We start from the raw sequence: 26,243 nt of genomic DNA, 5'->3' as shown, positions 1-26,243 counted from the left end.
CCTCACAATCCCCTGGCAAGGCCATCATTAAATCTAGCAGCTGCTGTAATGAAAACTCTCCCCCCCCTTACGGAGTAACGCAGAAAAATGAGATCGCTTTGGATAATATCTAGCGCTACTGAAGAACTGTTTCTGCACCTTCTGTAATTAGAGGGTAAGTTTCAACAACCCTGTTAAAATTCAACTAGACCTTTTAAAACGAAGTGTAACTTGATGAGTTTTTCCTGCGATGATTGAAGCAATAGATGTCACAAAAACACAAATTCCAGGGGAAAAAAAAAAAATAGCTCTTTCAACGGCAGTGTCGCTGCTGCTTTGTTCTGTTACCTAGATCTAAAAGTGCTAGGTTTAGCACGGATTCAGTTTAAGACAACAGGCCACTACACCCATAAAGAACAGACTTCAACACCTTGTATTGAGGATCTGCTAGAGTCTCTGAACATCTATGCTCATCATTCAGACAAGGCTTAAGAGCTCAAGAGTCTCTAATGCAAATGGTAACAGGATGAGGTAAAAGCCCAATGCCATTTTAGCCTCCTCCATATAAATACTTGAAATAATTTCAACTGCGGTGTAAGGAATGAGGAAGTGTGCGAACACTGTAGCACATTCCACTGTCTTAAGTGATGCAACACTTAGGTGCCACAAAAACTCCACAGGTTTTCATTAGGAAATTGTTCTATTGATTATATGGAGAAGCCCCACATTCTACATGCACATCTTCACAAGACTTGTATTTGGGCCTGACAAGACACGATAACACTCATTTCAACAGTCGCAGGTATCAGCAAGTATCTGGCAAACGGCTATTTGGGAGATCCTGTTTCTGCACACTCCTGCTGCAGAAGTACTCCTGCATGTGTCAGACACTGAGAGTCATCCGAGGACTCTCCAAAAATAAGCTAGAGAAGCCTGGCATTTTTTAAAATACATCAGTGTTTTGGATTTGAGTGTTGTAACTGTGTATGCACAAGCTACAAGTCAACTGGATGACAAGCTTTCAATTCAGTAGAGTCCATACGGAGATCTGAGGAATCTTCCCATCCTAACCTGCCCTTTCCTGAGTTTTGAGTTTCCTATGCTTGGGTAGGCACTACTAGATCCAGTGACTGCATCACAGCAACTGCTTTCTCCTGCTTTTTCAGATGAGGCAAGGTATTTGCCTTACATCCAGAGAGGTTTTAAAGAAACTGTTAGCATTTCTTGTGAATCCCTGGGCAGGACACTTTCAGCTTCCATCAATCAGATTAATTTATCGGCAAATAATTTAATCAGGTAATAATCCATATTCAAGAGCTGTTTTACTTTAGAGTGGTTTAGTGGTGTTTGTCATCTGTCCGGTTGACAGTCTTCAGTTAAACGTTCACTTGTTAGCAGATCAGTTGAATGGAGGCACTGCACTGATTTACAGTTAAGTAGAAGGGTCTAAGCCCAGGAAAGCAGAGAAGATGACCCCGGCCTAGAGATAATTTAACTCTGTCTACCTGGGCACAGAGTCTAAGCCCTAAACCTTTGAGCAGCTATTTGTCCTTTCTCACAGTTAAAAAGTCCATGAAGACTGGGCTGCCAACTGGTTAATTTTACGCAGTTCCTCTCACTATTCTGGAGCTGTGATCAACCTTGAATTAACTAGAGAGCAGCAATATGGTTATATATCCTTAAATTTTAATTTGCCTGAATGAATTCCACAGCATGTTCACCTGTCTCGTGCATCATATTAAGCAAAACACTGTAAAGTTCTAAAATTTAATCCAAATATACAGATTTTCTTCATAAGCTTTAAAAAGGCTAATATTCCAATGTCAATGTGAATACCTGGTGGTTAACTCCATAGCACAGACAAAAACACACGGAACTCAACTTGCCTTTTAAGTGAAGTTAAAGGTCAGCATTCACTCTGACATTTTTGTCCCTGGGACCTCCTTTGCATTCCCAACTTATGTTTCTCAAGCAAGTAATACACACAAAGAATCTCACTTCCACTACTTTGCACTATTTTGCTTCTAAAGAATGTTACAAAGCCATGTACTGTGCTGTCAAATCAACTACTTAGAAAGTCTTTGCTTAAGAAAACTAGTGACTGAGGTGGGGGGAAGGGGAGAAAGAAAGAAAAAAGGGAAGAGAAATGAAGGACCCATTTCAACCCCTTGTAAATGCAAGAGGTCACAGAAAAGCAGAGTATCTTTAACTTGTTTTGCCAAGCACAGTATGAGCAGGTAGCAATAATCTGAACTAGTATTTCTGTTTTTACTAAAGCTGTCCTTAAATTAGTACAAAAACCTTGTCCTTGACTAAAGATCAACTTTAATTTTACAACATCAAGAGAACTGTAAAGACAAAAACCAGAGCATATAAAGCATAGTAAGACAAAGACAAGCAGGAATGCAGACTAAACATAGTCAGGAGCTTTGCTAGTGAACACTGTTTCTGTAAGTATATTCTGTGATACTTTAGAATATATTCAAATAGTCACACAAGCACAGCCCAAACCACTTGACAAGAGCAGTCCAATATTTTTTCTTACTGCCAAAACACAATGAGTCAGTTCAGTAACACCTTGAAATCATTAGCTGCCATCAGTTTTAAACACCAACACCAAGCTTTCCGTTTCATTTCCAACTCTTCAAAGGCATATCTTAACCTACCACTTTTAACTCCAAGCTTTCTGTAATACTTCTCACACGCAGGAACAACCCAATCTCCTTGCCCCAGGACTAGCAGAGTCACCAAATGTGTATCTGTTTAAAACCCTCAAAAAGGTGTTATTGTGACACTGCAGCAGATAGGAAATAATCTTTAAAATAATTATTGTTAGCCTTAAACTTCCCCACTTCACTCAGGAAACAACTGATGGCCATTGCAGTTAAATCTGCACATGACAATTGTTTTCATCAAAGAACCCAATTCCAAGCAGGTTGTTTTCAACACAGCATTGAGCAGTCTGAGGACACCATCCTTTGGAAAGCCTCAGGTTGCAATGATTGAGCCTCACAACTACACGTGAACAGCAACTTGGAGCAAATATTGTCTAACAGTCAGGATCCACCAAGACAGATACTCACTCACCCTTTTCTATCAATTACTCTCACATTGCTTCCCAGCCTCTTTGTTTGGAGGCTAATTAATCCACGTTCATATTCCATTGCTTGCTTAGGAACATGACTTTGAAGAGGCTTGGGAACAAGCCAGTTTGAACCAGGTGCTTATCACTGAAAAGCATGGCACCCAAGAGTCACTAGAGAAAGCAGTTCTCTGACAGACTCCTTGAACATGTTAAGTTACCAGAAAACATGGACTACTGAAGACAAAATCAAATAAGAAAAGATCTTCAGTAGGAAAGTGATCTAACTGAAAGCCTGAGAGTTAAAACTGCAGAAGAACTATCAGCTGGACAAGATTTAAACCTCAGAGTGTACATGCAATCAGTGTCACCATGGACTGCTCTTTGCCAAAGCTGGTTTTGTAACACTTAATGCATGTATGCGTATTAATAGCTTTCATTTAACTCACTTTCATAGTTGCACGTCTGTGCTTATTAGAGAAGTCTGAACAATGGTTTGGTTTCACATGAGCTGGCACAGGGAAAATGGTTTTTTTCCCTTACTTTCTTTTTGTTCACTACATCAACTACAAAATGTCTTCAGATTACAGTCTTTCCATTTGAAGGAACAAAATGAATACTTAAAAGATAAATTTGTCATGAACATATACTTCAATCCCTTCTCCCAAACAAACCAATCAACCCTCATACAACTACCACAAGCCATCTAAGCAAGTACAACTGAAAGATTCGATGTTATCCCTTGAAAAAACAGTCAGAGCTTGGCAAGTGAAAGGACGCTTATGAACTCTCAATGCAATCAGTGAACTGACAGCTTTTTGGCACTCCAGACAGAAAGATGATCCACATATTACAAGAATGTTCTGGAGCACAGAAGATGGTGAAGATCAAAACCAGGATCTGCAACAAAACTACATGAACTCACACTTAGCATAGCCAACATCACAAAGCAAAATGATGGGAAAATGATAGAAAAACTGGAATAAATCGTATCATTTCACAAACACCACAGATTACGCACAATATGAACCAGAAGAGTGGCAGCAGAACCACATTGAAGAAATTCTTCACAGAAGCTAATGAAAAACTGGTTTAAATCAACTGAAGCATATCTCAAAGATGAACACTACTACACAAGCAAACATTGTGGCAAAGCATTAGTGTCACAAGGAACTAAAGAAATCCAGATAAAGTCGAAAAATTTAAAAGGTGAGTTTATCCCTATTTAGGGGAACGTGTATGCCAAGTACATTGTTACGTACTTTGGAAATAAAGATTCCCTGCCAGTGCTCCTTAGAGCAATTGTAGTTTTTTAATAAAAATACATTAAGCTTTCGGTCTATTCATCAATGAATTTACACGCTGGCATAATGAAGCCAACAGCTGAGAGTTTCTCTGGGTAAGAATAACTATAATAAATAGCAAATACTCTCATGGAAAAGTCTCACTAAGAAAGGGCTCAGTGGCACCTCTGTCTTAAGCACATTGACATTTACACTGGTCAACACTATAGCATATGTATCTGGTCTGTCCTAGAAGCAGTATCCGCACTCTGAATATTCAGTAGATCTATATGGGACTCAACATCTATCATCCAGGCTGAATGGTAATTCTTGTCTGCTGGGTAGCCAGAGCTCCAAAACAAATGCAAACAGTTCAGGTTTTCTGCTGGTACCAACCCCAGGCAGAATAGAGAAGGCGTCTCAGGAGAAAATTATTTATTACAGGTTTTACTGATCCCATCTCAGTCCAAGCACAGTTTCTAAAAATTACTTAGCAGGCAAAGCATTTAAAGTGAACAGTGAAGTGCACATGAACGATCTGAAAAATTTCACTTTTGAGATAAACCCTGCTGTTTACATCCTGTTCACTTCTCAGTGCAATAGCTGGCAGGGTTCCACCAGCAGACTTCATCCAACTACAGCTATGTCAGTAGGAGAAACACCACTGAGTGTACATGGAGATAGACCAGTATTCACTGCTCACTGGTCCCAGACCTCTTTTTGCCTTGCACCTACCCTCACTCACTGCAAGTGTGCAGTTTGGAGCAGGTACCCAAGTGTAATCTCTACAAATTAGTTCAGCTACCAGAAGCAGAATAATAGTATGGATGTAAAACTCCCGATAGCCTAGTTTACCTTAGGTTTCAGTTATCTTAAAGCTGCTCAGTGCAGATATCACCCTGAGCCACCTTCACTTGCTTACATGGAAGCATGGAAGATTTACATGGGTTCCAAGAATATGAGGAAAAAGAAGTTCATAGGAATTGGTAATAAGTCAGGTCCTACAAGGTCCTACATCTATAACCAAGGGACAAAGACAACTGTTTCCTTTATACATTTACAGCAACACATGTGCTTGATGTGGCAAATGTATGGTTTATCGGTATATACTAACATGTTCTGGGACTAGTTTCAGCAGACATGCATCTAACACAGTAATAAATTACTTCACTGATAAAGACCATGAAGCTGAAGTTATCCAGTACAGGCCATAAAGTATAAGTTGCTAAAAAACCTCCCCACTAATAGTACTGCAAGACCTGTATTTTGATCTTAAGATTCCAATGACTCTTTGAAATTCAGTTTATAAATACAGTTCTATAAAACAGGTCAAGTCATCTGAGTTTGTAGGAGTTCTGAGCAGTTTGCACAGGAAGGTATACCAAACCTAAGCCAACTATAAAAGAAAAGAAAAAGCTAAGTAGTAATTCTGTATGGATGTTTCTTAATTCATGCTCCTGAATCCCAGCTACAGCACGTTCTACTAGAATTGCAAATGCACGCTGGACTGAACAAACACGTTGAGGTAAACAAGCACTCTGGCACACAATATTATGTAGGTGGAGTCTATTCAGAATGTCAGGAGTTCCTCCTCAAATTGTAGAGATGAGCAAGAGGCAAGCATCATTATTTGCATTTTCAAGCTATTTACTGGTATTCTATTCAAATTAAACTAAACAAGGGTGTTGGTTTGGGGTGTGTGTCTCCCCTCACAAAAGGCTCACAGCCTTTTTTCAAAATATCAGCATTTTAAAGGCAGACTAAGATCTACAGAGTAGGCCAGATTTGTGTTTGCTATTCTATTATTACTTCTAACAAACTGTTTATGTCAAAAGACACACATTCCACCAGACCACTGTTATGCACCAACCCGGGAGTAGAAAAAAGGTAGCAACAATTTTAAAAACCCACTACCAAAACAAGGAGCTGTAATAATAATAATAATAATAATAATTTGTATCTTCTGACCCAAAAATGAGAGAGGTTTAAGCAAAATGTTGTAAGAGTTTATAATTTGCTAACCTTACTTTGTATACTTCTTTATCTAGCTGTTTCATCATGTTTGCCAGATGCCTAACCTCTCCCCAACCCATAGAGAAGATGAAGTTCCATTTGCCAACTACAGCATCTGTGTTTTTTTCTCCAAGCATAAATACCCTAATTTTCAGTCCTGAGAGCTCTGGGTCAGCATTTCAAGTGCATATGTGTGCCTGAACCATTAAGTGAGTTTCAGCAACAGATTCATTTAAAGATATACCCTGTTCTTGCACACCAGGTAAAACCATTACAATACATGATGTCCAAGAACAAGCTGGGATAGAGTACAGATGATCAGCTTTTGAACTCTACTAAACTAATTTTTCTTTTAACCTTTTTTTTTTTTTTTAAGAATATGGCAATCTAGCAGAAGCCAGTTAATAGAATATTGTACATCTGAGTATGAAGCAATAGCAACAATTAAATAAATCCCTCTGATCTCAACATCAACTTAAAACCACTGCTCCATTGTCCAGGTTTTAAAAGGAATGTGGCAGTAGTTAATCTTTCAGATCAGTGATTTTTTTATGTTAGCTATTATGGTGTTGGGTGGTAACAGCCACAGGAATAACAGAAAGATATTGTAGGTTACAGCACGGAACATGAAGTTACGGCAAAATTGTATCTATTGACATTTAGCATCCATGCACATACAACCATTTCAAAGGGCCAATGAGAACCAGATTATTTAAAAGACATGGTATTTTCTTGCAGTCATTGTTCAAATTACTCAAATGTTACATATGAAAATGTTCCTGCACACAAATCCAAGCTACTCTATTCTTCAATACGGCATGAGATCACGAATAAGTCTTATTTCAACTACAGTTTTCTTCAACAATGATGTACAAATTAAAGTAATTTTTGTAGATGACAGCACAATTTCAAGCTTCCATGAGAACACAAAAAAGCAAAATGTCAAAGTTTCCTAATTACATGGCAACCTTTGTGTCAATCTGATTCATTAAATGTTTTATATGCCTTCGAATTAAGAAAAAAAAAGTCCTAGAAAGAAAACAAAAGATTTTGCAGAACTAGGAGAACTCAAGATGTTGCACACCTCTTGAACTGAAGCACTTGATAAACATGTTACTGCATTGTTAGTAAAATAACGGAGCTGTGCAGTGTTTGTACAATGTTCAGGAAACTACCAATAATCAACCTCTGTTTGCATATAACTGCAATGGTGATGAGGACAGCCAAACTGGAATATGCACCATGCTAACAGATGCTAAGAGCAGCAGTCTTAGAGGAGGGTGCTGTCACCTTCCACTCGTGGATTAACTGAGGAAAATTTAACTTCAGTCTGAAGCAGATATCATGCAAGCACTCAAAAATCTCTCCGTGCCACACTAGGTCTGTTTCCCCTCAGGTTTAGAATGAGTCACTAGCAGGTTTCTAAACCAAATAGCTTCCGATTCAAATGTACCTTTCATTCATGTTGTGGTAACAGCCCTTCAAAACACCACTTTAGAAATAATGTTCCATTGTTCACCTTTATATAACTGTGGTTCTCCCAAGCCTACGCTGCGCTTTTTTTTTCCCCCCCGTTTGTTTGCCACCACTTTATGCCCACCTGCACGCAGTCCTTAACACACGAATGAGGACCATGGTTCAAAATGCCTGCAGTACTGGTGTGGTCACCTCCCTCAGGGAGCCTGGGGTGGCAGGCAGATGTGCAGCCAACAAGTCGTCACCATGTACCTCCGTTAAAATAAAGTCAGGGTAATTATGGATATTTTCATTCCTTCACCCATCTGCCTCCACTTATTGATTCAAAAGTATCTTCAAAATCAGAACACACACACATGCACTATTTAATTCTCGCTCTTATGAGAATAATGCCTCATTTGGAGAAGAGAAATGTGGAAGTACTGAGGACAAAAACATTTTTTGCTCAATCCTTTCAAAGTCAGACCAAGTAGGGCCGCTGTTTATACTGCTGATTCCCGGCTCCAGTGTTCCTACATGCGTTATTGCTCAATAGAGCTTCTCATATACATTTTATTGCATTCATTGTGGACTTGTACGGTTAAACTAGTACCGCATTCTAAAATCTGATTTATGAGAAGGGTGCCTCAAGTCACACAAGCCAGAACCATTTAAAACTTTTATGGGATAATGGAGTGGCAGTAGAGTTTCTGTGACTGACAAAAGGACCAGAGGTTGAGGGAGACAAAAAGAGAACAAATAAATCATTAAGCTAATACGAAAGAGAAAGACATTTTGGACATTTCACATAAATTCAAGCTTGAAAGCGTTAATACAGTGGGCAGGTACAGAGTCAAACTATACCTGTATGCATGCTAGAATTGTGGAAGTATGAAAATGGGAAGATGAGAAGATTAGTGATTTAATTTACATGGGATAATATGAGGTCTTGTTTTATGGCCTATGACTTCCTGGAGTGTTTGGGAGCGGAAAACGTGCCTAATTCCCACTTTTTTACTCTATAAACACCATCCCCTTAAAAAAAAAAAAAGAGAGAGATTTTCCTTCATAAGAGAAGAAAATTATATACATATATACACATACACACAGGCATATACTGATATACTGGGGAGTTCCAAAGTTTGTAAGAAGTAAACTAGATAGTAATAAGAGGTTATTTCAGAGAATATCTGCCAGTATCATATGAATACACACATAATGGGATTTGTGTCTTACATTTCAGAAGACCGTTTTCAAATACTGCTAGATAATCTGTCCAGATCTGAAAAACGAAGTAGTCACTTTACTGAAGAGCCTTAAAAGGAAAATAGCTCTGACATCGATCTCTAGTTATTTCTGTAGTATCTTGGCGCAGAGTATATCACAGATTTGGAAGGAAGTCAGATAAAAGAAAGAAACAAACAAAATCTGAGATACTGGCTAAAGAGAAAATAAATAAACCAAGGTCTGACATAATAAATAGATTAAGGAGTATTTCCCTTGCCACTAGTAGCATTTCCTTGTCCTAGACTATTCAGCTTCCAATGAACAATTAAATTAAGATATTCTACATTGTAAAACATGAAAACACAATAAAAAGGTGCCTGCAACACAGACTCAAAGATTCAAACATAGCACATGGATTTTATTTTTTTTTTTCAGTAGAACAAGGAAGAAATCTTGAGTCTTCCAAACTCGCAGTGTGTCTTACTCATAATCCCACAGTGGCGGAAGATTACTTGCAAAGGACAGCCCTTTTACTCAGTTAGGGAAAAATAGTCTTACTTTCGACTAAAAGCACTCCTGCCCTAATTTTGTAGTGCTACATAACACTGATTGCTCATGTGTGTAGAGCAATAGCAGAACCCCCAAGTTACATAAAAATATTTGAAAGACCACTTGTTAACTGTAGCGAGATCAGAGCTCCCTAGGAGTATCTGGGTGCATGTGTCAATACATTCAGTTAATTTGTTAGCTAAAACCTAATCTCTAATTATGTACAGGATAGGAAAAGCTGCAAATAAATTACCATCAAAATGAGAGTAAATCATGTTGGGCTGGAGATGTTAGTGCAAGTGGGAGGAGACAGCAGCCTAAAAAAGCCTTTTATGATCAGGACAGACTGGCAGAGCATTGCCTACTTAATTATTCTATTAAACCTTAAATAGCATTTTATTTTAGGTACCTCCTTCATCAGCACAGAAAAAAAGGTCGTAGGCAGTTACACGCACTCCACAAACAGTAATATCAAATGGTAGGCAATGAAAAAAAAAACTTCCCATTTTTCTTGTATCATCTTTCTTTACCTTCAATGGGAGGATAATGTCTGCTCACAGTGTAACATCCTGCCTCTCCACTTCCCTGTTCTTTTTATTCTGGTCTCACTGGAGGAAACCCATTGGGTTTCAACACTTGGTGGGTGCAGCTCTTTGCTCACAACCCATCTCCACCTGCTCTTTCCTGACTCAAATGCCACTGTCATGTCCTCTGTTTAAGATTCTTTTCATGCTGCAGCTGTGACTTGTTTTATCTTACCAACTACGAATAAAACCCAGAGTATGGCTCTTTGGAAAAGAGGCATTAATTTTGTGCAAGACATCTAGCATAATGTGGACTTGATGCAGCTTCAAGTGCCTAGTAGCTGTCAGCGACCATGATAACTATGTGAGTATATACATTCAGATATGTTTTACTGCACACACACCTCTTACTGTGCTCAACAGACTACATAATAACCCTTTAAAGCTTCAAAATATTTCTATTCCTAGCTCTTAAGATCCTGGTCAGGACAACCAGATCCCCTTCTCTTAAAGCACATGTTGCAGCTCTAACTCAAAAGAAACACTGCAGATTGGCTTCCCATGGCAGCATGGGAACACCCTTGGCCTTTTTCACTCACCCTGGATTTGAACAAACGCACCAATAAACTTTTAGCATCATTAGTGTCACCAATGGTGAATACGCAAAGGCTCATTTCTCTCTCAGGAATGGAACTAGCATAGCATTCCTCTTTCAAAACAGCAAGTGGAGGCATTCACAGTTAACTGCTGAGGTCACTCAACTCTTTGTTCTGATTAAGTGGTTCTGTTATTTACTTTCATTGCTGTAACAAGCAGCAGAAATAAATCCAAAGGTGCAAGAGCTTGAATGCAGTGTCTGATCTTTGTAATAGTATCACTTTCTGGAACAAAATCTGGACCACCATGGCTAGGTCCAGGTTACACACCAGAAATAGAGATGGGGTGAGACTAGATCATCTTTAAGGTCCACTCCAACTCAAACCATACTGTGATTCCATAAATCTGAAAGCATACCCTTGATTTTTTTAAATGGATGTTTCCCGCTATGGTACATCCACTGGCACTGTGCACAGTGACAGACAATGTGCAGTGGGCAGTCGGCAGAGTCTGAAGCATTGCAAGAACAAGCCATTTGCAATAACTGGGCTAATCAGTTTAAACAATGACAAAGCCATTAAAAAATATCTAGCAGCACCAAGGTTACTTCTTTGGTATCTCAAAGCTACACATCAACAGCTAGCAAAGTGGAAATAAACCAGAAAAGCCTGAAATGGGAAGCTAACAACATGTGGCGTGTTGATAGTCAGCCACATGGTGCAAGGAGTAAAGGCCTGTGGGTTGACATGGAGCTTTATTGGTGTTTAGACTCATGCTTCTTTTATTTCAAAATTGGACAAAATACAGAAGGCAGCAGATCCCTTAGACTTGTTTCTAGACAAATGGAGAGCAACTAGTTCAGAAAACAAGTTGTCTAAACTTCTTGAAATGAGATGCAAGCCCATAACTGTAACAAAGACAAATGTGAACATACTCAAAGACCTCACAAGAGACACTACTAAGATGAGAGACAAGAAAGCAGCAGCTGCTCCTCCAAGAAACAACACGAGAGGATAATCTGTGCTTGTGCCCTGTAAAATAAACAGCAGACATTATAGCACAGGATTTATTAGACACTGAATGATAGGACACAAGGAAATGAGCTCAAGTTGTGTAACGGGAGGTTGATTGAACATTAGGAAGAATCTTTTTACTGAGAGTGTTGTTAAACATTGGAACAGGCTTCCCAAGGAGGTGTTGGAGTCAAATTCTCTGGAGATATTCAAAAGAAGCACAGATGAGGTGCAGAGGGATATGGTTTAGTTTGGTGATGGGCTTGGCAGTGTTAGGCTGGTGGTTGGACTCAATGATCTTAAATGTCTTTTCCAATCACAATGATTCTATGATTCAGGTCAAATTGCTAGCAATAAGTATAAAATCTGCATAAGTACATAGGTATGGGAATCAGCATAACTGTAACACAAATAATGAGACTGGCTAACAACAACAACAAAACCCTTATTATCAATATGCTTGTATATTAGGAGCAAGAAAAATCTTGCTGCTCTTGTCAACATAGGGAAAAACCAAAGAGAGATGACATTCAGAAGGCTGTCATGTTTAGAACACAAGTCTTCGCCAAAGCATGAAATATAAGCAGTGATCAGAATAAATAATAGCAATGACAGGTAAGATTTCAAGGGAAGGGGAGACAGAATGTGAATAAAGGTGTGTGCATGGTGCATGATGGACAAAACCAAACAAGTAGCAAAATAAAGCAACAAAAAACAACAAATAAAAATATCAAAAACCCGACAAGTCAGTTCAACATCGAATTTCTGGGGAACATGATCCAGAACAAATAAATTATCAGCACCTGGAAGATAATCTTAACTAGTAACCGAAAGAGATTTGTCAAATCATGTTGCTAACTTACTTTGACAAGCCTTCCAGATAGGCAGGAGTGAAACCACAGATGCCACATCTTTCCTTTAGTAAGGCTGTGAAACTGCCTCAAGATATTTTAACAATTGGACTACAGATGGAAGAAGAAAAAAATATTAGTTCAGGATGTGAGAAACAAAGGTTAAACATATTACCATCAGGGCTGAGTAGTGATCTGGAAGAATGCAGTGAAATGTAGCAGCTTAAGTACAAGATACTGCCCACAGGCAGGAAACATCAGAAATACAGGATGGAAAACAAGGAGACAGCAGACTACAGCAGGTCACAAGAGACTTGCTGTTGTAAGAAAGACAAACATAGCTATCAGATATAAAACTTGAAAAGTGTTGGAGTACAAAGTCTGAGGATAATCTGCTGAACTTAAAAAAAATCCTTTTACTTTACTCTGTTCATGTCTGAATGCCTAGAAAAGATGTGGGCCTACCAGAGAGTCTAGGGAACTGTAATGAGAATGCAAAGTAGTCTAGAATGTCACTTTTGGGAATGTGGGATGGACAAGCTAATTGTTAGTACAGGGGAAAACATCCAAATACCTAAGAGCTGTTACATTGGAAGATAACCACATAGAGAAGGAATCTTCAGTCAGTTATGGATAGGACAAGTCCTAATGAGCTTAAAATGACTACAGGAAAGGTTCAGGTTAAACACTGGAGCAGAAGAGACAATAACATGTAGAAAGATAATGGAAGGGTCGTGAAGCACTGAGATTCTACCAGGAAAAAAATTTAAAAACAAGTGAGGTAAACATTTCATAGGAGACGGACTGCACTTTTGAGGCAGAGACGGTTAAATGATCTCTTGAGACTGAGACCTTGTGGCTGGAAGCCATGTTCTAGGAAAGGGATGGTGGCAAACAAGAAAGCACAAATAGGAGCAGCACTGAAAGAATTCCCGTAACAGGAAGGAAAATGAAAAAAATAGATATTAAAAATGAGATTGCCATTTGCCAGAAAAGTAATTTCAGAGGTGTGGTACACCTTCAGGGGCAACTACTTACAAAGTTGCACTTGAAGTCAATAGAGAATACCGACTGGGGGAAGTGTCTGACACACCAGAAGGCTGCGCTGCTATTCAATGAGACCTGGACAAGCTGGAGGGCTGGGCAGAGAGAAATCTAATGAAATTCAACAATGGCAAGTGTAGAGTCATGCATATGGGAAAGAATAACCGCTTATACCAGTATAGGTTGGGGAATGAACCCTTAGAGCGTAGCATAGGGGAAAGGGACCTGGGGGTCCTGGTGGACAGCAGGATGAGCATGAGCCTGCAATGTGCCCTCATGGCCAAGAAGGCCAATGGCATCCTGGGGTGTATTAAAAGAGCTGTGGTGAGTAGGTCGAGAGAAGTTCTCCTTGCCCTCTACTCTGCCCTCATGAGACCACATCTGGAATATTGTGCCCAGTTCTTGGCTCCTCATTTCAAGAAGGACAGGGAACTGCTGGAGAGAGTTCAGCACAGGGTCACAAAGATGATGAAGGGGGTGGAGCATCTCCCTTATGATGAAAGGTTGAGGGACCTGGGGCTCTTTAGCTTGAAGAAGAGGAGACTGAGAGGTGGCCTCATTAATGTTTACAAATACATAAAGGACAGGTGTCAGGAGGATGAAGCCAGGCTTTTCTCAATTATGTTCAATGACAGGACAAGGGGCAATGGGTACAAGTTGGAACATAAGAGGTTCCAGAGAAACACAAGGAAAAACTTCTTCATTGTGAGGGTGATGGAGCACTGGAATAGGCTGCCCAGGTGGGTTGTTGAGTTTCCTTCTCTGGAGACATTCAAAACCCACCTGGATGAGTTCCTGTGTGACCTACTCTAGGTGGTCCTGCTCTGGCATGGGGAGTTGGACTAGATGATCTTTTGAGGTTCTTTCCAACCCTATAGATTCTGGGACTCTGTGTGCTTGCATCTGCCCTTGCTGTAGTTTTTGTTCCATTATATATCTTAGCAAGTAATGCAGTGCAAGGAGAGTACATCCAGAGAGATGAAAACTCTGTGTTTGAAGTTGAGGATGCAGCAACCACACTACCCATGTTGACATGGCAGGATTTGTACGTTTCTGGGTCAAGCCAGCTCCAGCCTGGTCCTGTGGACACCCGTTCCCGGCTGGTAGGTATTAAAAGCACTCCTGCAGAACATCTTCCTGACCAACTTTATCTGAACGGAATCCAGCTCATGTTCCCCAAGACCACCCAGCAAAGTAAATCAAAACATTCTAACAGACATATTGCAAATGCAGGCTACTGAATTAACCTAATACAGTAACACAGACTCGCCCTAGGCCAAACCAGAGGAATATGGAGACCAACAATAGCATCCATATGGCAGAGAACAAAATGGGACAGGTTGACCACAGAACACCAGAACAACACTGCTTGACTCAACAGTTGGGTAGATCTAAATACTTTGCAGCAACAAACACAACAGTGTTAAATGTCTAGGCACTAGGCACTGACTGTTCCAAAAAGCATACTGACCGTTTTAACTGACATCTGATGTGACACAGATGTCTTTGGTAGGTCTGCAAATAAATCACAACAAATCATCATAGTGTTCTCATTTAACAACTGCATTTACTTTAAAAAAACTTTGCTAATAATCTGTCTTTTTATTTCTTTATTCTCTTTAAATGAGGACCTATATGTAGGGATTTTTTGACTCAAATCAATGAAAATAGCAGAACGAAAACAAAAAGCCAAACACCCAAGCCATCAATCTTTTCCAGCTGCGGAGTCATAGAGCAGTAACCAAGACAAAGAATGTTCCAGTTTCTCATTGCCAGTTTCTTATCAACGTATTTTCACTTCATGATGCAACTTTCCTTTCCTAAAGAAGCGTCAAATTGTGCACAAGTCTGTGCATGCATGCCTGTTTAGATTCTGAGTTGCAAGGTCATCCTCTTTTCCTTATAAGGCTATTGCTCTGTAGCTTCTGAAATATTTGGCACCTTCCTATTCCTTGTCAAGGACTGTTTTAGTTTTCAATCTGTGAGCATCACACATCCAGCATGATTCCCTGAAAAATGACCTGCAATTTAACTAGGTGGTTGATGACGAAATTTCTTTCAAGTCACTAAAAGTGATGCTCCTATATAAAAAGACCTGATTTTTTCCCCACATTGAAACGTTTACCATTTCATTTATGCATAAAACTCTGGGTTATGAAATTGTTCCTTCCACCTCTATTTAAATTCCTTATAAACAAACATAGATGAAACATGGGGGAAAAAAACATAACCAAACTTAACTATATGAACAAATACAACTGTTTGTACAGAAATTCTAGCTTCTTTTTAATACATGATAGAAGCTACAGTATTCTGGTTTTATTTCCAGATCATTAAGCAATGCAAAAAGCAACTGAGGGTGTCAAACAGAAGAATATCTTAACTGAGGATCCCAGCCAGCTTGTGTTGCAGCACTATGTGAGACAGGCATTATTTACACATTCTGGTGAAGTACTCCACAAGTATAACATTTTTAGGCAGTTTATGAATTTCTAATAGTCCCTGACAATTCACATAATATGTTCTTAAACACCCAGATGTTATGACCAAAACCAGAATAATTATAAATTTGAAGTTCATCTGAATTGGTGAGGTTAAGTCAAGCTTCTAGTTTAAATTCACATTGCCTTGGATGTCTAAATTAACATCCAAGCAGCAAAACTTACTTTTAATTGGCTTGGACAGTAGATGAACCCTTTCCTTTTCAGTCCACCTTCTGATTTTAATTGGGTAGAAAACTACTGTAAATATTTTCTTCTTTCTCACCCCTTCTTCCCAAGATTTTTTATAAACAAGTGAGGCATTGTTTAGCTGCTATGCACTACACCCCACACATCCCAAATCAAAACAGAGAAAATGTGTTCACATTATTACAAAGTACTCAGGTTTTGATACATTTTTTTTAAATCACAAACTGCACAACAACTTGCATACCTCCAAACAAATTTATCAGTGCAACTTATAGCATCTTTTTAGCTTTGCTTTTTATTTTCTGTGTAAGGAAAGAAAAGTATGCTTGGAAACTTGGGCAAATGAACCTAGAAAGACTTGCTCAGCAGTCTCCAAGTCTCTGGTCAACAACTCTGTGCTGTTCAAAGCCCAAGTACAAGTGCATCACTGTTCTCTCATTTAAATGTAGAATAATTCTAGGATTCACAGCAATGCCAGCTTAAACTTAGCTCTAAAGAACCCTTTGTTTTCAAATAAATCAGTGCCTGGTTTTAGATAATTCTATGAAGAATTCTATTCATCCACCACATAACGTATTAGTTAACATGAAAAGAGCACCCAAGAGGCAGCCAAGCTCCAAAAAATTCTGAAGAAAAGTGAAGTTAAACCAATCTATCCAGCATATGCCCTCAGAGTTACATATAATGTGTGTGGACACATACACAAGATGTAAAACCTCATTGGAAACAGCACAGTTTGTTCTTGATACAAACACTTTGCACTAAGACGGCTGACAATTTTGGAGCACATTGGCCACATTCTCTTGCCCCAGAGCATTGTAACTGCTTGGGTTTTCCATCACTGCTGCTGGTATCACAAGATTTCCAAGCGATATTATTAAGGGACAGTTTTGGAGTCCCCTGACAGAGAAAATCCACATTTTCAATCAGGCCTCTGATTTCCTGCCACCAGGATGGCAATAAAGAGTTGTCAGACCCAACAATCCCAAAGACAACAGATATTCTTTTAACAAAGGTTGATTTGGCAAGGCAAAATTTAGATATTTTAACATTAAAGCAATGCTTAACTATTCCAATGCTAGTCTGAAAATCCAGAAGCCCTGTTAAGAGCAATTGATCAAGTCAAATTAGTTACTTACAAGAAATTTACCCTGAGTGCTAAGAGATTAGGTTAACACCATTAGATTAATTACTCAAATGAAACACTTAATGAAACAGGAGGACTTAATATTTGTAGGGAGAAAATCAGGAGGCAAATTGAATTCTGAGCTGTCAGCATGTACTATGACACTAGATAACCCCCTTCTGTTTCACTTCTTAGCTCTTGGAAAATATTGCTATATACTCTTAAATGCTACACATTCTTTTTACTTACCTTTTATGAAACCACAGTTTTTCATTTTTTTGCCTATAATATAATCAGATGCATCATTAGTACTGCACCAAGAAAGCTGAAGCCTTCTTGTTCTTTGATGCACTTGTTTTCAGGTGTTTGACAGTCTGGGTACTTTTTCCAGGTAGCTTTTATTTTTTAACTGTTCTAAATTTTCTCCATTTTGTAATTTTTGGTAGCATTCCAAACCCACAGACTTAATGCATCTTGCTTTTGCAAGGTATGGTTAAATCCCATTCAAAGGGAGTAGGAAAGTTATTTTTCTCTTTAATTACCTCCTTCACTCTTCCACGCTCTTCCCAACATTAAAGCAAAACACATACCATAAACTAGAAATTCCACAGCACTTAAGTAAAAGCATTCATTTTCTGAATACTCAGTTTTTAGTTATTTACTAAACTTAGTATGAAGCATATTTTAAGGCTTGATAGTGATCCCAGTTCATAAATACCTAAGATGTCCAAACCCTCTCATACCCCAAAACTATAAACCTAAATTATAATAATCTAAATATACAGTAGTTCTGTTAGGGTCCTGCAGACTCAGTACATTCACATTTAAATACCATACCCAGCATTCCTGCGCTTAAGCAGGAACTACACATACACAGGGCAGGGCAGAGGCCAGAAGACAGAAGGTCAAGGGCTGCAGCTCACGCTCAAGGACTTGAGTCAAGCAACTGGATTCACTTAGGCTTGGTAAGAGGAAGCTTCAGGGGTATCTCATCACAGTAGCCTTCCCATGGCTCTTTGCAGAAAAGATACAGGCTCTTTGCTACATTGCATTGCATTAGAAGGGAAATCACTATGAGGATAACTGACTGCTAAAATAGGTTGCTAAGAGGAGCTGTAGAGCCTGTGTCTCTGGAGGTTTTCAAAATCCAGCAAGACAAAGCCCTGAGGAACCCTGTCTGACCTCTCGGTTAGCCCTGTTTGGAGCAGAAGGTCAAATTTAATACCTCCTAAGATTCCCTCTAACCAGAATAACTGCATGATTTGAGATATTTAGCCCTAAGCAGCACTTACTCCTTCAGCACATTTGAATGCAGAAATATCACTGTAATGCAATATAATATGTGACATCACGGAACAACAACACTCACATGTCCCCCAAACACTTAAAAGTTTCTCATTAATACATCAATTTGCTTAAAGATTAATGATGCAAAGCCCTGAAATAGCTATCAAGACAGTTTCTGAAAAATATCAACTCTGTTTCCAACTGGTGCCTTGTTTTAACAGCAAAAAGAAAAGTTATGAGATCTCAAAAACTGACATACTGTTTGCATATTCCTGCATAGCAGATTTTGCCTCTTGTATGATATGGATAAATACAAATACTTGGGAGTAACTTCAATTCCACAGTTGTTCAATAAACACTCAAATATGAGGTATATGAGCACTGCAAATCTGTTATGCAACTGCTACATTAATGACACCGAGCTGAGAATCAGAGGCAAAGCCTTCCTTAGTCCAATGCCTGTTCTAACATATTTTACAATTAATAATACAATGAAAACATTTAAAATAATTATGCTTCCTTAGCTATTTTGCAATAGTGAGTAAGAGATGCAAAAGTATCACTGAAGGAAAAACTGATTGTAAGAACTGGAAGGAACAGCAGCACGCTGGTGCCTCAATAAGCAGATGGAAATGCATTGGTCTTGCTTCTCAGAAGAGGTAAAGGATCTGAAGTTGGTACCCCTTTGGTCTACTCCAACAGAAATGTAACGGTCTGTAACGTTACACAACTTGTGCAGTGGCAGTATTTTGCAATAGTATTTGGCAAGGCCCTTGGCACCAGCAGCTTGCCAGTCACCCTCAGAGTTTCAAACAAGACTGCCAACAAACAAGATGTGATATCTCTCTGAACAAAGGTGCTTTGAAATAAATTTAGACACCAACCTAACTTATCCACTCTCCTCCCCAACCAGGTGCTTTCCTGCTCTAAAACAAAGAAACACTGTAGTTGAGAAGCAAAGCATTTCAAATATGAAGGAAAGAGGAATTTCCCTCTCCTTGTCAGATGATGCTCACAGGATACACGAGAGGCCAAGTGAAAAGATCACATGAACATGCAACCTTACTTCTTCATTTATTAAAGGCTAAGGAAGAAGACTCTCAAAAAAGAACTGGGCAAGAGAACACAGAGAGAACAAAGTTACAGGTCAGGTCACAGACACTCAAATCTATGCCATAGATCCACTATACCACCTAAAAACCTGCATAATACAAAACTGCCAGGCTGACAGCTATTGCCATGCAGATACACCACGAGAGAGCGGTAGCTCAGGATGGAGATTCTTGCACTGGAAATGAGGCTTTCTGGTTGGAAACACTGGGTGGCCTCAAAAGCTTCAGAAATTAAACTCCTAAGGCAGGACTACCAACAGCTGTCATGACTCGGCCCAAATTTCAGAGCCCATTCTTTTCCTGGTCCCAGTCTTTTCCTAGAGCAACCAGTCAAGTGTTGCTCCTCTCTTTAAACATGGAGGAAGCTACGGAAATTCTCACCTTTGGTAACAGCTTCATCATCAGCTACCAAACACTAGATCCCAGCTGTCCTCCCAGAGGAACACACACACACTGCTGCAACAGAGTCGGGTTCTAGTGCTCCCTCATGTCAGCCTCAGGCAACATGCTGCATCTTCCACAAGACAGCCCAGGTCAAACACAAGGGGAGAAGCATGCCCTTTCAACTCAGTCAGTCGATGCAACTGCAGAGGTGGGTGAAGATGTGGGATTGAACCCCTTGGGCACAGGGACCAGGAGCCCAGGTTTCAACTACTAGAATAGAATCTACTCTTTAGACAAGTCCCACTATGACCAGCTCTCAGGGAAAGGTGACCACTGGCAACATTTCAAGACACAACCAATCCCATCAGCACATGTGTTTACAGTGTGCTTGCCAGGTGTCCTAGTTTTTTGATGTCCTAAGGACTTTGATGCTCAACTACAGCAGCTCTAAGTAAGGCGCTTAAGAACTTTCTGCTTAAAGAGGGAGATCCAATATATTTAAGACACTTTCTGAGTCAGGCAGATGCTGTGTGAGGTGGTTTAGAAGACTTGGGGGAATAAATTCTGTTTCGGAATTAGGAATGAGAGCAGGAACCCAATTAACACATTTTAAAATGTTTTCACAATATGCAGAAGCCCTTCTTCCCCTACTTTGGAAAACCTAAGTGTTTGCTTTGCAGGTTATTTTAGCATATGGATACTACTTAAGCCAGAACAAAATGAATTCTTCAGTATAAACACTCAAAGTGCTAACTTCAAATAAAAACAACATATTGCTTTACTACAACTCAATCTATAAAAATACATAGATTACTTACACTAGTTTCTAGTTCTTTGGTCTACAGAAAAAAGTAATTCATAGCAGTGTAAGTCTTCAATGACTTAGGAATGTCACAGAATCATAAAATCATTCATCTGGGAGAGACTTTTAAGATCAAGACCAGCCTTTGTTCCAGCCCTATCAACCACTAGATCATTTCACTAAGTGCAACATCCAGCCACCTCTTGAACACCTCCAGGGATGGTGACTCAAAAATTAAGCCACAGAAATCCCCAATACTGACTCTCCTTATGAGAAGCGTTGACTCCTTAAAAGTAACATTTTTCTAAATGACAAATTAGACAGCCAAAGATAAATACTCATTTACAAGTAAAAACAGATGTAATTTTATCTCAATTTACATACAGAAATGCAGGTCATTTGTGTATAAAATGACTTGTAGCTGTGGGATAAAAATGCCCTAGTACTTGCATGCAAATTACGAAACTGAAACCATCTGGAAAATGAGCTGGGATATAGGCAGGATAACATAGGAGAGAGCTGATATGTGGATGTGGCTGAAGGATCATGGCTTATTAGAAGCTTATCCTATATGGATGGGATGGAAAATAAGATTTGACATGCCCTCTTACACAGTGATGATTAACATGTATCTGCAATTAGCACCCATGGCATTATAAAATGACAGATGATTTCCATCACAAATCCTAGATCCCAGGGGAGAGAGGAGTTGCTTTGCATCTAATTTTATTTGCTAATGCAAGTGACATTTTATTTAATATACTTTCTTTTGGGTCTCATACCCTTTTGACCTTGTTGCTGGGTCAAGACAGCTTTGGAGGCTTGCAGCTACTCCAGCTAGCTAGGCTGAAACAATTCTGCATATTAAAAATCAGCAATCACTATTTTAAACACCTGCCATTACAGTCCAATTATCCACCTACTTGTGGATTGACTTTAAACAACTAAAAAAATGAAAAGAGTAGTAATTTTAAAGTGCCCACACCTTAAAACTTGAACTACTAGCTCTTTGCAATACCTTATTTTGTAAGCAGAGTGGGTTAGGAAACATTGAACTAATGTCCCACAAAGGTCCTCTGAAGACCTCTGTTCAATGAGACTTTAATAACCAGCTTTGTCAGGCTTCTTAGCCACATACCTGTTCTTATAGAATGAAAATTCATAGAGTAGTGGTAAAAAAACAACAACTCCTATCAGTTCTTGATAATCAGAAAGAAGACTCAGAAGAACACAAACAATGAGTCCTGAAGTACTCTGGATGCAGCCCATGGATACACCAGTCTGCATAACTCTCCTTCCCCTCAGGAAATGTTTAATCCTCTTTTAAGATAACAATAGATACTGAATTTATGAGATTAGCATGAAAGAAATCAAATGAAAGGGCTGTCAGCATCTGTTTTGAGTGTCCAATATAAATGTCGATGCTATTTCAATGCTCAGAGCATGTAACAGAGGCTGTAGCACAGAGATCACTAACTGTTGTGTTGGGGTTTTTTTTTTTTTTTGCTGCCAACTAGTGCATATTCCTGCTCTTCATGCACTCCAAAAATATAAGTGAAAGAGCCTGGCAGAATTCAGACCAAAAAACGTCCACAGTGTTCTGGAGGAGCATGTACACCTCAGCAAGGGGAAGCCAAGGAACACTGACTGATGCTTGTGAAAGAACTGAGCCAAAGACATCCTGCGAACACAAACTAACACAGGTAAATGTTGTGGGATACTCTTCCAAACTCCACTAGTTCTCCCCTTAATGCACATCCTCCAAGTCTGCAACCGAGTTTTAATTCCCCAGTAAAAAACAAAGCTACTCTTTTGGCATGGGAAGATAAAATGTTATTTTAATTTTCTCCCTGCCTACAACCTTTTTCATATTGAAAGTGTTTAAAATGGTAGAGGTAATTCCAGCCCCTGCCTGTCTGGCACAGAGACCACTAGAAAGACAGATTGCAGACCTGAACTGCCTTAACTGCTTCTCGCCTGGCAGGCATGCAGCTAAGTGCTGCTGGGTATCAAAGAAAGGGCTCTCTGGAAAAGGGCTCTTTAAACTTCTCTAAATGTAAATGCCAAGCCATCCCTTACCTCCCAAATGTCTGCTTCCAGTTTAGCATTACTGTCTATACGGAATTAAGTACTGGAACCGAAGTGGGAGTTTAGTGGTGTCCATATTTGCAACCCAGAAAGCAATCACTCCCACACTAAGCCAGTCGTGGAAAATAAAGCATAACACGCAAAGCTACATTTGCACATAGTAACGCACGAAGACGTTAGGGCAAGAGTACTGGTAGGAGCACGTAACACTGCTGGAGAAGGGAGGGAATAATAATAATGATAATAATAATAATTTAAAAGACGACAACGTGAAACCCTGAACGACTCTGCAGCTTCTTTGCAAACAGATCTTTAGAAAAAAAACCAAAAAAACAAAAAAACAAACAAAAAAGCAGAAGTTTCCCCACGGTGTTACACTAATCCGTCTGCGGGCACTTTGTCCCTAGTCCGTAACCGGAGCCCTGCAACCCGAACCCTGTGCCCACGCGGATTAGACTGTTCGTGCGGGAGCAGTTTCAACCCCACACTCCCCGCAGAAGGCTGTCGAGGGCTGCACGGAACACACCTCTCAGGAACGCCCCGGTGTGTCAGGACCGTACGCAAACGTTTTGTGGCTGCAACAAAAGGGCAGCAAAACGGTCTCGTGTCCCGCCTCGACCGCTGAATCTCCGTGGCTACGGGAGGCCCCTAGTTAAAATGCCTGACTGCCTGCCGCGGGCCACCGCCACCCATGACCGCCGGAGCCCTCGTACCTGCCCGCTTCCTTCCCTCCCGCCGGCCGGGGCGGGCCAGGGACTGTTTGTCCGTCTATCGGCTCCAGTGGCTTCTTCCTCCTCGCCGGCTGGGCGCGCGCTGCCTTCCCCGCCGCGTCAGCCGCGCGCCTCCCGCCACAGCCTGGGGCTGACGGGCTCCCGCCCGCGGCGCTCCCCACAGACGCCGCCCGCCGCTCCGCGCCGCAGGGCCGGGGCCGGGGCGGACACGCGCCACACGCGCGCGGGGGCAGGCGGGGCCGCTCCCGCCGTCGGTGTCCCGCCCGCGCCTCCCTCCGCGCCGCCGCCGGCCTCGCCCACCAGCGCCCCCCTCGGGCGGCGGCCTGCCGCGTCCGCCGCGGGGTCAGCCGAGGACTCGCGTCCGGCACCGGCCCCGACCCGCTCCGCCCCGGCCCCCTGGCCCCGGCCCGCGTCCGGGGCGGGCCCCCGGGCTGCGGCAGCGCTGCACGGCCTGCGGCTGCTGGCAGACACGGGGATATAGAATTCGAAGCCGGATTACTGGGTCCCTCTGGCCTCTAGTTAAACCGGCGGATAATCCAGGGCGACGCGGGCTTCCTCACGTCCAGCACAAGCCGGGCAGCACACGCGACGCCTCGGGAGCGGTTGTCCAGCGGGTGACAAGTGCTCCGGCCGCTCGCGGACACACGCGACGAGATCTTCTTTGTTAACTAAATAGGCAGAGCCTATATAACGCGGGGCCGCTCCGCCAACCGCAAAGCTGTCACGGCCTGGCACAGAAAGTGAAGGTGGATTTTAGAATGTCATTCATCTGGCCAGCAAAAATGACTTGCTCGTGGACAGGGGAGACATCAGAGATGCTACCCCGAGTACAGAAGCATCCTCCACCTTCTGCCTTACAGATATTGTTTTGCTTTTTTTCCTTCAACTGTCACTTTCAGTGCTCATTTCTCACAGCAGGATGTGGTAAAAATAGTTACCAGTTGGTGCCGAGCAACATTTGTTGTCTCCTATCTGGCTGCTTCTTCCGTGCTTCCTGCCATGATTTCTTCTCCACATATTACCACAGGATGCAGTACAGAAAAAAACACCCCACCCTTAATTTGCACAATCCTGCAATGAAACACATGTGTGTATCAGTTACGGTTCTGAGTATGGCTGGCTGAGGTTCCCAGGTAGCACACCTGAGGAGATGGTACCAGCTTGGAGGCTTCACAAAATAAGGAGAATTTCAGGAACGCCTCAGAGATGAGACAAAGATGAGGGAGGTTGTTCCAAGCACAGAAGGGGCACAGGTGAAATTTTTGTGTGGCAAGAAGACGAAGGCAAGAGACTCCTGAGAAGCAAAAAAGAAAGCAGAGACTGTAGTATGGGCAAAAGTGAGTCCTGGACAGACAACTCAACTTGATGGTCAGGTATAGTTAATCTGATGTCTTAATACATGATAAAAGAATGATCTTTACGTTGCATTGTCCCTTTGCTATAGTTTGGATAGTTCCTTCCTCCTCTGCTTCTAATTAAGCAGCAGAGCAAGATGAAAAGGTACGGGCAGCTAAAAGTCTGAGCAGAGATAGGAATGGCAGTTCCGGCCAAGACAGTATGATTTCATGCAAGTGCCCTCCTTTACTCTTTTCATTTAAGGACTTTGCTAACACATTTTTAGCAGGAATGCTGGCTTACCAAAGAAGGACTTGGGGGTACTGATGAATGAAAAGCTGGAAATGAGCCAGCAATATGGACTCGCAGCCCAGAAAGCCAACTATGTCCAGGGCTGCATCAAAAGAAGCGTGACCAGCTGGTTGAAGGGTCGATTCTGCCCCTATACTCTCCTCTCATGAGACCCTACATGGAGTGTTGCATCCAGCTCAGGAGTCCTCAGCACAGGAAAGACATGGGCCTGTTGGAACAGGGCCACAAAAATTATGAGAGGGCTGGAGTACCTCTCCTATGAGGAAAGGCTAAGAGAGTTGTTGTTGAGAAGAGGAGACTCCAGGAAGACCTCACCTAAATGGCCTTTCATTAATGAGGGCTTATAAGAAAGATGGGGAAAAACTTTATCAGGGCCTGTAGCAATAGGAGGAGGAGTAATTGTTTTAAACTAAAAGACGGTAGATTTATACTAGACATAAGGAAGAAATTTTTTACAATGAGGGTGGTGAGGGGCTGGAACAGGTTACCCAGAGAGGTGGTAGATGTCCCATCCATGGAAACATTCAAAGTCAAGTTGGACAGGGCCCTGAGCAACCTGACCAAGTGTGAATGATGTCCCTGCTCATTGCAGGGGAGGGAGGATGTGTGTGTGGTATGTTGGACCAGTTGACTTTTAAATATCCCTTCTGACCCAAACTGTTCTACGACTATCATAGCCTTCTGTTTCTCATAAGTCTTGCATACATATAATGTTACATCCATGTGGGCGTTCTTGATCTATCTTCTGTGTGTAATTGT

The 26,243-nt window shown here is 41.0% G+C and overlaps 1 protein-coding gene across 4 annotated transcripts in view; it reads right to left on the bottom strand.

The window, feature by feature from the left end:
* Positions 1-24,021, bottom strand: part of SGK3 (serum/glucocorticoid regulated kinase family member 3) — a 60,338-nt gene extending 36,317 nt beyond the window's left edge. For 3 of the 4 annotated variants that reach the window (XM_061994488.1, XM_061994493.1, XM_061994494.1), the window contains exon 1: positions 23,820-24,021. The gene's annotated coding sequence lies outside the window, so the exon portion shown is untranslated. Of the gene's footprint in view, positions 1-3,066; positions 3,155-23,819 lie in introns of those variants that run through there. The other variant, XM_061994490.1, reaches the window with a different exon arrangement.
* Positions 24,022-26,243: the final 2,222 nt, after the last annotated feature.

This window comes from Colius striatus, chromosome 4 (assembly GCF_028858725.1).
Source record: "Colius striatus isolate bColStr4 chromosome 4, bColStr4.1.hap1, whole genome shotgun sequence".
Lineage (NCBI taxonomy): Eukaryota > Metazoa > Chordata > Aves > Coliiformes > Coliidae > Colius > Colius striatus.
This window is presented reverse-complemented; position numbering and strand designations above follow the sequence as displayed.